Source organism: Corvus brachyrhynchos, unplaced genomic scaffold, assembly GCF_000691975.1.
Source record: "Corvus brachyrhynchos isolate BGI_N302 unplaced genomic scaffold, ASM69197v1 scaffold116, whole genome shotgun sequence".
In the NCBI taxonomy this organism is placed as follows: domain Eukaryota; kingdom Metazoa; phylum Chordata; class Aves; order Passeriformes; family Corvidae; genus Corvus; species Corvus brachyrhynchos.
In genome coordinates, this window is record NW_008240221.1 from 14,930,622 (window position 1) to 14,941,273 (window position 10,652).

A 10,652-nucleotide genomic window follows, 5' to 3' on the forward strand; every position below is an offset into this window, starting at 1 on the left:
TATAGGTGATGAAATGGAAGTACTGAGGGAGCTGTGGCCAGATTTCAAATCTGAATGCCACCAGTTAAGTTTCTGAAGCCAAAACAAGGCATTGAAATAAGCGTTCACAGTTGTCTTAGGTTACAATGTAAGATGTAACCAAAAGTATGAAACCAGATGGGGCAGTGTTCTTTATCTCTTCCGGGACACATCCCTGGTAACTCCCTCCAGAGAGATATCTTCTGTTAATGGGCCACCAAGCCTCAGTGCATGACTCATAAAATTACATCATCCCATTGTGAGATGCTCTGCCCAGGGGGAGGAACCAAGCATTCCTACCTGGATATTATCTGAGGTTTGGAACACCACAGCCAGCTTTTCCTAGTGGATTCCCAGAGGACAAGAGCTACATAACCACCACTGGACTTTCAGAGGAGGACCAGACCCTTCTACAGAATCACCACTTCAACAGAACCACATCTATCACTTCAAGAGGGCTACAGCCACTATTTAATGGGACTGCTACCACCACCCTGTCCGACAGGGTGTCAGGTTGTACTCTGACTCTGTCAGGTTAAGCCAGTGTTTCTGTATTATTGCCTTGTTATATATATTAGTAAAGAACTGTTACTCCTATTTCTCATATCTTCGGCTGAAAGCCCCTTAATCTCAAAATTATAATAATTCAGAGAGAAGAGGGTTTTATTTTCCATTCCAAGGGAGGCTCCTGTTTTCCTTAGCAGACATCTGTCTTTCAAGACCAAGACAATGATCTATCAAGTCATGTCGATGTGAAGGGAATGGATCTGTGCTTAGCCAAACTCAAGCTTCCTGTTGAGCAACTTATTTTTTTATAAATATAATATAATATAATATAATATAAGCAGTATAATTATAAAACATATGCTCTAGGATGACCCTGCTTGAGTAGGGAGGTTGGACTGGGTGACCCCCTGTGGTCCCTTCCAACCTGATGCATTCAGTGTTTCTGTGATTGTATAACCTACATTACTGATATATTGATCTGGCCAGGCTGGAGAGATGGACTGAGACCAACTGTAGGAAGTCCAACAAGGCCAAGTGCTGTGTCCTGTACTCTGGCCACAAAAACCACCTCCAGTGCTACAGGCTGGGACAGGAGTGTCTGGAAAGTGCGCAGTGGAAAAGGACCTGGGGGTGCTGGTGACAGTGACTGAACATGAGCCAGGTGTGCCCTGGTGGCCAAGGTGACCAGTGGCACCTGGGCTGTACCAGGAGTAGTGTGGCAGCAGGACCAGGGCAATGACTGTCCCCCTGTGCTGGACACTGCTGAGGCCGCACCTCGAATTCTGCGTTCAGTTTTGGGCCCCTCATGACAGGACAGACAGTGAGGTGCTGGAGAGTGTCCAGAGAAGGGAATGGAGCTGGGGAAGGGTCTGGAGCACAAGTCTGATGAGGAGCAGCTGAGGGAGCTGGGAGGGCTCAGCCTGGAGAAAAGGAGGGAACCTTCTGGCTCTCCATAACTCCCTGACAGGAGCATGTACCCATGTGGGGTCAGGTTCTGCTCCCAGGGAACAAGGGACAGAACAAGAAAACATAACATCAAGCTGCACCAGGGGAGGGTCAGGCTGGGCATAAGAAAGAATTTCTTCATGGAAAGAGTTGTTAACTATTAGTCCATTTGAATGGGCTGCCCAGGAAGGTGGTGGAGTCACCATCCCTAGAAATACTCAAGAAATGACTGGACATGGCACTTTGTGCTCTGCTCTAGTTGACACAGCACTGCTTAGTCAAAGGCTGGAGTCAATGATCTTGGAGGTCTTTCCCAAGCTAAATGATTCTGTGATTATACCAATCAGTGGAGACAAGCACTAGATACCAAGCATTTGAATTCAAGCGTACAGGTGTGTGTTTGAAGGTTCTCTAGACCATGGGAACCTCTGTAGTGAAATAAAAATCCTCTTGGAATCTCACCTTGCTTCTGAACTGTGTAGAAATACCTGGGAAGAACTGTCTTCCTGGGAGCCCAAAGCTCAAGGGCAGGCACAGTAGATACCAGTGTTTTCTGAAGACTGAGGGAAGTTAATCGAAACATTTTAAGAGCTTTAAAAAATGAGATTGGCATCAGTTAAGCAGCACTGAGCAAAGATTTGTGGTTAGTTATCTTCTTCGCTCGAATATAATTTGAGTCGAAGCTGCTTGTTTCTGTATTTCATGTCCTGAATTGACTTCCATGACTTCTGAGCTACTCCAAAGCATAACAACTTTTCCTGCTCGTGCCTGTTGCAAGAATAACTTGTCATGGCCTGTTTGCCAGTGTTTACAATGCTTCTTTATGTTATAATGATTGTGTGATCTGGTAAATTCAATTTTTTCATTTCTGTAGCACACATTGTCAGCCTCTCTTAGAAAATTATCTTTCTCCATATAAAGGAAGGGACCCATTTCAGGGTTTTAAATATTTTACTGTTGTCGTGTTTATGGTGACTGTCAAGGTCTTTTGTGATCCTGCCAGGCAAGGCTGTATTCAGTGTGTGGGTTGGGCAACTTATCAAAAAATGCTGCTGCAAGCTCAGGTAGAGACTTGGGTACCTTCCTCAGTGGTACAGAGGACTTGTGGAATTGGTTTTAAGGTTTTAAATCTATTTTTTTCCCCACTGGAAGCATTACAAGGACCAGCTCTAATAATTTTGGACATTTGAGGGTTTGAAGTGTCCTCAAAAGAGCCTATGCTTACTTCTGGAGAGTTCTGTGAGGGTCTAGAGGCAGCTCATCGTAGGGAAGAGGTATTTCATGAAACACAACCCACACCTACTTTCATCTGCCTGTAATACTCACACTGGTGAGTTAGTGATCCATTATATATATACAATCATAGAATTCTAGAATCAGTATGGCTGGAAAGACCTCCAGGATCACCAAGTCCAACTGTTAACTCAGCGCTGCCAATATATACCAATTATATACTGATCACACTCCCACCCCTGTCATAGGATGCAGGACACCCTCTCTGAGCAATGCCAGTCATCCTATCACTGCAGTTCTGGGTTATCCAGTGGCTTTTCTCTGGGAAATACCAAAGGTTGCTCACAGAGGAATAATCCCTTCTGCTTTCAGAAGCAGTTAAAGTGGAGATGACCCTGACTGTGAGATTGTTGTGTAGAGCCTGTCTTTGTAAAGCTGGGAAGACAGCAGGTAAGGAATCCATACACTCAGAAGTCTGTGATGAAATGAAAAGGTTGGGGACCCACACAGTGTTGGAGACCTACCCAGAATTCTGTCTTGCTGATATCAAATGGAGTCTAGATGAGATGGAAGGGGGTGGCTTGCTCAATTTGGAGCACACTGCTTGCAGACCTGGGTATTTGGGACTGCTTTACCAGAGCTGTATCTTCTCTTAAACAGGAAGACGGAGAACACTATTATCATTTAAATTAAAGAAGAGGAAAAGGGCTAAATTCTGGCGTGGTTGTTTGACTCATGGTGCTATGGAGTCACTGAGGCCATCTTTCCATCTGTTTCAAGATGCAGAAGCAAACCCCTGCTTGAACACCATCTCAAGAGAGGCAGGCTGGTGCAGAGGAAAGGCAGAGCTGCAGCTCTGATGGCTAGGATTAGACCTTCCTGGTAGACTCAGGAAAGGACTCTGCTGCTGACTTAACTAGTAGCACATGACAGAGCATGAATTTTTATGGAAGAGACACTCAGAAACTGAGTAGGAAGTGGCTCAAAGCAAAGTCAGGGAGACAGCTGTTGCAAGGGATTTCCTCCTGACAGCACCGTCTAGTGAACCCAGCCAAAGGACCTCACATGCGTGAAAAAAGTGTCCAAGTCCTGGCTGCATGGAGCAGTTCTGTGCAGTCCCATTTACTGTGCACACTTGGTCCCAGCTTCTGCTGGAATAAAAGGTGAGTCAAAGGAAAATGGTGTCCAGAAGTTCAGAGCAACCCAGACGGCCCTAACCACATGACAGGCCCAGAGGGAAGTTTTAAACCACCCACACAACGGTTTGCACAGCTTGCCAAAAAGTCAGATCCTTCGGCTGGGGGAAAAATAGCTTGCATCTGGATTCTGTGTTTGAAGCCCATGGTAGAGGAAGAAGAGAATAAGGAGGAGGAGTGGGAAATGTGTTCTGCACAGGCCAGATTGCAGTTTGATTTGAAGCATAAAAGGAAGGAGTTTATTATTCTGATAGTAGTAAGTCATTTCTCCCTATAAGCGTAAAACAACCTTCTACGAGTGGCAGTTCAGCCAAGAACAGAATTAGAGGCATTCCTACCATGGTTTCAGTCCAGCCTGCCTTTGTTTATTTTAAAAATAAAACACAGCTCTGTGTTTATTTCAATGAGTAGAGAACAGAGGGAGAAGTTCATCAGCTTCTAATCATGTGGGCTAAAAGCAAATCTTTGGCAGCTGGACCCATCATAAAGGGTCTGGATGTAAAACAAGCCAGTGTGTTCAGGTTAATGGTCAGGTACCCGTGCTTTGAAAAGGCAAAGTTGACCAAATAATCAGGTCTTGAATTTTGGGCCAGCAGGTCAAAGTGGAATTTATGTTTGTGGCACCAACATAATGCATGATCCTGTTTAAATCATGACTCTCAATCTTGTTTTCTTCTATATGGTGACAGCTGAGAGATGGTGAAGCTTGTCTTGGAAAATCCTTGAGGAAGAGGTATCCATATTGCCGACTCTAGCTGTACTTTGGCCACATGGACTGCAGGTGGACTAGAAAATTGAATGCTATCAAGCCTTGGCCTAAGCACTAGGCTTGGTTGGCCAGGCCATTAAAGTGTTGAAATTGTCTCTGGCAAACTTTTTGGCCTAGAAGAAAAGTACTATCAGCAATTTTCAGACATGGTTAGGGAGTTAACCCAGGCCAGGGACTACTCCCCATGGGCATTTTGGACAGGGTCATTACATTTATTCGGACTGCAGAAGGCTCCAGAGATAACTTGTGTCCTTTCAGTACTTAAAGGGAGCTTATAAAAAAGAGTGAAAGAGATTTTTTTACATGGGCAGGTAGTGATAGGAGAAGGGGGAACAGTTTTAAACAAAAAGATGAGACCTAGATTAGATGTTAGGAAGAAATTCTTTACTGTGAGGGTGGTGAGTCACTGCAACAAGTTGCCCAAAGAAGCTGTGGCTTCCCCATCCCATGGAAGGGTTCAATGGTTGGATGGGGTTTGGAGCAACCTGGTCTAGTGGAAAGTGTTCCTTCCCATGGCAGGGAACGGAACAAGATGATCTCAAGATCCCTTCCAACCTGAATCATTCTGAGATTCTATGATTCTACGATTTAGGAGTTGAGACTTGAAGCAAAGGTACATCCCCACTGTCCCAGCTGGTTTCAATGGTAGGTTTAGTTATCAGAAATTATGTAGCCAAAATGTCCATTAGCTGGTGGGATGAGATGTGGGATGCCTGGCTTCAAGATCACTAGGTCTAGAGGACATGAAGGGAAGGCTTAGGCCTGTGTTGGCTTAGGAAGCTGAAGCAGTAACTTTATCTTGAAAATTGGCCTATGCTGGTTCATTTCATGCCATGGTAATGTGGCATGTAGGCTGGCACACATGTAGGCTTGGTGGCATAGCCAGAGCCTGTGGGGATGCAAGGCAAAATTTCATTTCTCACTCTTTTCCTGGTACCTGTCTGATGCTCACATAGCACAAACCAGAGTCAGGGCTGTGGGAGGAAGATGCACAGTGGAGCGGAGGATGAGGCGTTCTGCCTATGGCTTCATCATCAGCTCCCTCTGACCTCAGGCAAATTACTTAACCTCATTGCTTCCATTTCCCTTGCTGCCACATGGGTCTAATAATACCATCACAGGATGGTTTTGAGCATTAATTAGCATATGTAGAGCACTTTGAAGATGAAAAGATTTAATGACTGCTGGGGATTATTAATGCTGTTCATGCTCAGTAAGTGTTATTAAAAAGAAACCAAATCTGAATGCTCTGCACTGAACCTCATCAGTTCCTGGGGCTTGAATGCTGGTGGAAGGACGCGATGTAATTCCTCAGTAAATTGCCCGCGGGCTGAATTTATCGCTGGAAACCGCAATCCTGAGAGCTGGCCAGAAGAACCAAGCATCTTCTGCTGTGACTCACCGCACCTTCCCAAGCGGGAAAAGAGACAGTGGCATGGCTGCAACTGGGCTCACTTTTGATCTGAGTGGCACATGCTTCTGAGCACTCCTGAGCTCATTGAGGAGATTGGGGATTATCTGTGGGTTGTTTAAAGTAGAAGCATCTGCTCCTCTTGGAGACAACCAAGAAGCACTCGATGCTGCCCGACTGAGGTGCAGGAACTGGTTTGGGGTTGTACGGATGAGGATGGTGTGCTGTGGGCAAGTTTCTTGGAGTGGTCTAGCATGAGTGAAAGCCTGTTAGAGGCCAAGGGAAAAAAAAGCCCAGGCACAGGGATTTCATACAAATATGTGGTAAAATACTGAAACACAGACAAACATATGTTAATCGAATGGGCAAGAAGAAAAACATAATCATTTCAATCTTCCTACGCTTGCCTTTACAGATGAAATGGAATATCTGAAAGGCTGTCTTTTGCTTTTGATCTCTTGCTTTTACTTGGAAATGCTGCTGTGCGTGAGGAGTGATGCTTGTGCTGTAAGGGCTGGTGCTGGAGAATGTGCGGGTCTGAGTACTGTGGATTTACAGTGTGATTGCAATGCATAACTCAGCTCTGCCTCAGTTTCCTCCCCTGCCTGATGAATTTGCAACACATCAGCCTTGCTCTGCCCTTCACTTTCTAGTGTGTCCAAGTGCTTCCACACAGTGTGTGGGTGATGCCAAGAATAGCTTCTCTCTTCTACATATTTAATTACTGAGGACAAGATGTTGGCATTCCATAGGTAGGAACTACCTGACTCAAGGTAGGACTAGGATTTAATTCCACTAAGACTTAGCCAGCAGCTTTCCATGCAGGTTATCAGTGAGAACAATTTTCTGACAATTTGGCTGATTGTTTGTTATGGGTTTTCTCAATTTAAGGTGCAATTGAAATAATATTATTATTACTACTATTATAATTGTCATTATCCTTATTATAATCTGTATTATTATTTCTAGCACTGATATTAATATTACTGTGACAATGAGAACACTGTTGTCTCCTAACTAACAAAACCATTTTCTTTATCACAAAAGACATAGCAGTGCTTGCATGTGGATTTTGAAGACCTATTTCATGAAATCTGTTCATTTTACACAGCTGAATTAATTTCCCTTTCAAGATAACAGTAATAAATAATTCTAATCATTGCAGTGGGGTTTTTTTTCACATCCCCTCTTTTTCACACTGTATCTCATGGCTTTTCCTGTGGTTCTACAAGGAAGATTGGTAACATCTGCATCACTGCTGATGCATGGGACAGAGCCCATCACCTGTGCCCAGACATCAGTGCATAAGTAAGTGCAGTGCTTCAGTTTGCCATAAACCAAATTAAACAGATTTTGTGCCACTCCAGGGTTCACAGACACATAAAGTAGGGGAGTGCCCAACTCCACTTTGTTACACTTGGAGAATACTCCCAAATAACCTAGCATGAGCCACCACTTGGAAAACCACACTGCAGTTTAATCAATAATTCAAGATTCCATGAGCCAGCACTGCTGCCATAGGCAGCAGGTGTAAAAATAACCCTCAAACTGAAAATTCTCCCAGAAATCTGTCCTTGTTAAAAAAAATAAGAAACCTGACCTCATTTAATAACATCAGAAGAGCAGACAGAAGACATTCTAGAGTCAGTCTTTAAAATTAGGTGTATTTTTCAGCTTCAAAGTGAAAATGGCACAGAATGGCTGTTGTGATGTTGTGTGGAATGATAGAATGACCCTCATGGAAGGGATTTTTGAAAATCTGTGGACAAACACAAACATTTTAATAGACAGGTCTTTTAAATTCCATTTGATTCTCCAAATGACTTGTTCTCCTTGGCCCAGCTTCATACAATCCCTCTGGAACAGCCTTTTTTTTCCCACCCAAGACCCAAACAGCCCCTTGAAAGTATTTATTTTTCTTCACTGGTGATGCAGGAAACCTTGGGATTACACCACCAACAAAGATTTCCCAGTTGAATGCCAACTGTGTTGTGGGATCCCACTGAAGCCAGTAGTTTCACATTTTTGGGAAATTAATTTAAGACCTGTTGGGTTTTCATTAAGGGCTTTTTCTTCCTTCCTTGGCTCTCAATGTGGTGGGAGCTTCCTGAACAAGATAGTGTCAAACTGCTCTTACTAACCTGTGGATGCCATGCCTGGACTACAGAAGCACAGCTCCTGATGGACATTTAATCTCATGGCAAGTTTATTCCTATCCCTGGAGACATTGAAAAATGAAGATTCCTCTGCCACTTCTCTCATCTGCTTTCATGGTGGGAAAAGAGTGAGAATTCCCAGCTGATTGTGAGTACAGTCCTTTGGAGAGAAGGCTTGGAAAATCTGGTGGTATGAGTGGTGCCTCGCCCTGTGCATCTGCTTTGCTTTCCTGAGTCCTCCCAGGGATGTGAAGAGGGATGCAAGACTGGGGCTGCAGCTCTCGGCATGGGATCATAAACTCATGGAATGGTTTAGGTAGGACAGGACCTTCACAATCACCTTCTTCTAACCCCCTGCAGTGGGCAGAGACACCTTCCACTAAACCAGGTTGCTCCAAGCCCCATCCAACCTGGTCTTGAACCCTTCCAGGGATGGAGCATGCGCAAGTTCTCTGGTGAGCGTGTCCCAGTGCCTCACCAGAGATGAGCTGCTGCTTCTCCTCCTCCAGTCAGCCCAGGGTCACACAATATCTGAAGCCCCACTCTTCTTTTTGGCAGCAGCCAAGGTGCTTTCTGACATCTTCAAAGACTGTGACACTAAGTCTGTGGGAACTCAGCTGTGTCCTATTTTTCATCCTTTTGCTAATTTTTCTCTCTCCCATCCCACCTGAGAATAACTTCTAAAGTGTTCCTGTCTCTGAAACTTGTTGCTTGCCCATGAGAAGGAACCATATTACACCAAGGGTTGCTCTTTTCAGCAGGCAAGCTGCAGAATGGGAACAGGCTGCCAGAGAAGATGGAGGGAGGCTGGAGTTAAACTGAATGGGTTTGATTCTGAACTCACACTGCTTTTGCCCTGCTCTAAGACAACTTGAACAGAGAGTTTTTCCTGATTCATAACAATGTCAGTGAGAAGAGAAACCAATCAGACTCTAATTTAATCCCAGGCTTTGGCAAGAACCTCCATCTCCCTTTAATGAGGGAAGGTCCTTTTCATTAAGGTCTCAAATACCGCGGTGCTGGGTGCCAGTACAAAAGCCGAGATAGGCAGACATTTATGTAATGGCAGCAGGCAGAGTGTCTTAGAAAAATGGAAAAGGCATTTTAATCGTGGTATTAGGTTAGATTCCACAAGACAGTATGGAAGGCATCAAGATGCGAATGCCGTAACAATCTGGAGTGTGTTACCACTGCATTGATCTAATATTGCGATGTAGTAATAGTAATTTCAGGGATATCTTGCAAAAAAGGCACTCCGAGTTACAATGGAAAAAATAGGGGGGAGGAGAGGAGGAAGAAAGGAAAAGTTAAAGCCTGTGCAGCTGTTAACAGGGGAGCAGCTTTGTATCGGCACTCCCAGCCCCAATCTGTGCTGTTAACCAAGAGCAGTGTCCAAGGTTTCCTTGGGCTGTAAAAAATAAGAGCTGAGTTGCCCTCTCCAGTTATTCATTTATGCACAAATCAAATGAGTGTCTATTATTAAAGCATCGCTGGGCCCAGCAGCCCGACTGAAAACAAAATATGGTTGCTCTCCATGGGGTGATGGAAAAACTTGTCTTGGGAAGAGACAGGCACAGCCAAAGGAAAGCCTCCACTCCTGGTCCACTTCTGAGCTACAGGAGACTTGGTGACTGCAGAGGGGTTAATGAAAGGCACAGTCTGTGCTCAGCTCTCATCTAGGGGTGTATCAGCAGCGATGATCTACAGAGAAGTTGAAACATTTCACCAACACCAGGTCTGATACTGCCAACACCACTTTGGAATAAGCCTGGTGGTGTGTTTGGAAGTGTTGTTCCCAGACTTGGTGCCTGTATATACAATAAACCTCATCTCTGAATACATTATGCATACATTTGCCACATTGCTCTGTAGAGCCAGTACCACGCTCCACAGAAACACAGAATGGTTTGGGCTGGAAGGGACCTTAAAGTTCATCTTGTTCCAAACCCTCATGAGCAGCATGAAGACAACTTGAGTTTTGCTTGCCCATTGATCCCATTTACCTTTGTGACAGAAGACATTGTGTAATTTTGGGGAACAACTGTTCCTAAGTGTGCCTGATACCATCACTGCAAGAGCAGCTGGGAGGAATACAGTGTGCACAGAGGTGGCAAAACACATTCATTTGTCTCTACAGGTGGCCATGAAGATGCCCTGTGGCAGTGGAGTATCCAGAGCTGGATAACATGGTCTTGGGACATCTCTTGGGCTGCTCTAGTGCAGACACACTAGAAGAGATTGAAGAGCTTGTAAAAGACAAAGGCTGCTGGTGTAGTAGGCAGGGAGTGTGGCTGGAATGTTACAGGAGCATTGATCCACAGCTGAAGTAGATACAAGCTGATGAGGTCACAGGATCACAGAATCACAGAATCGCTAAGGTTGGAAAACCCCCACCTCCCTCAGCTGCTCCTCACCAG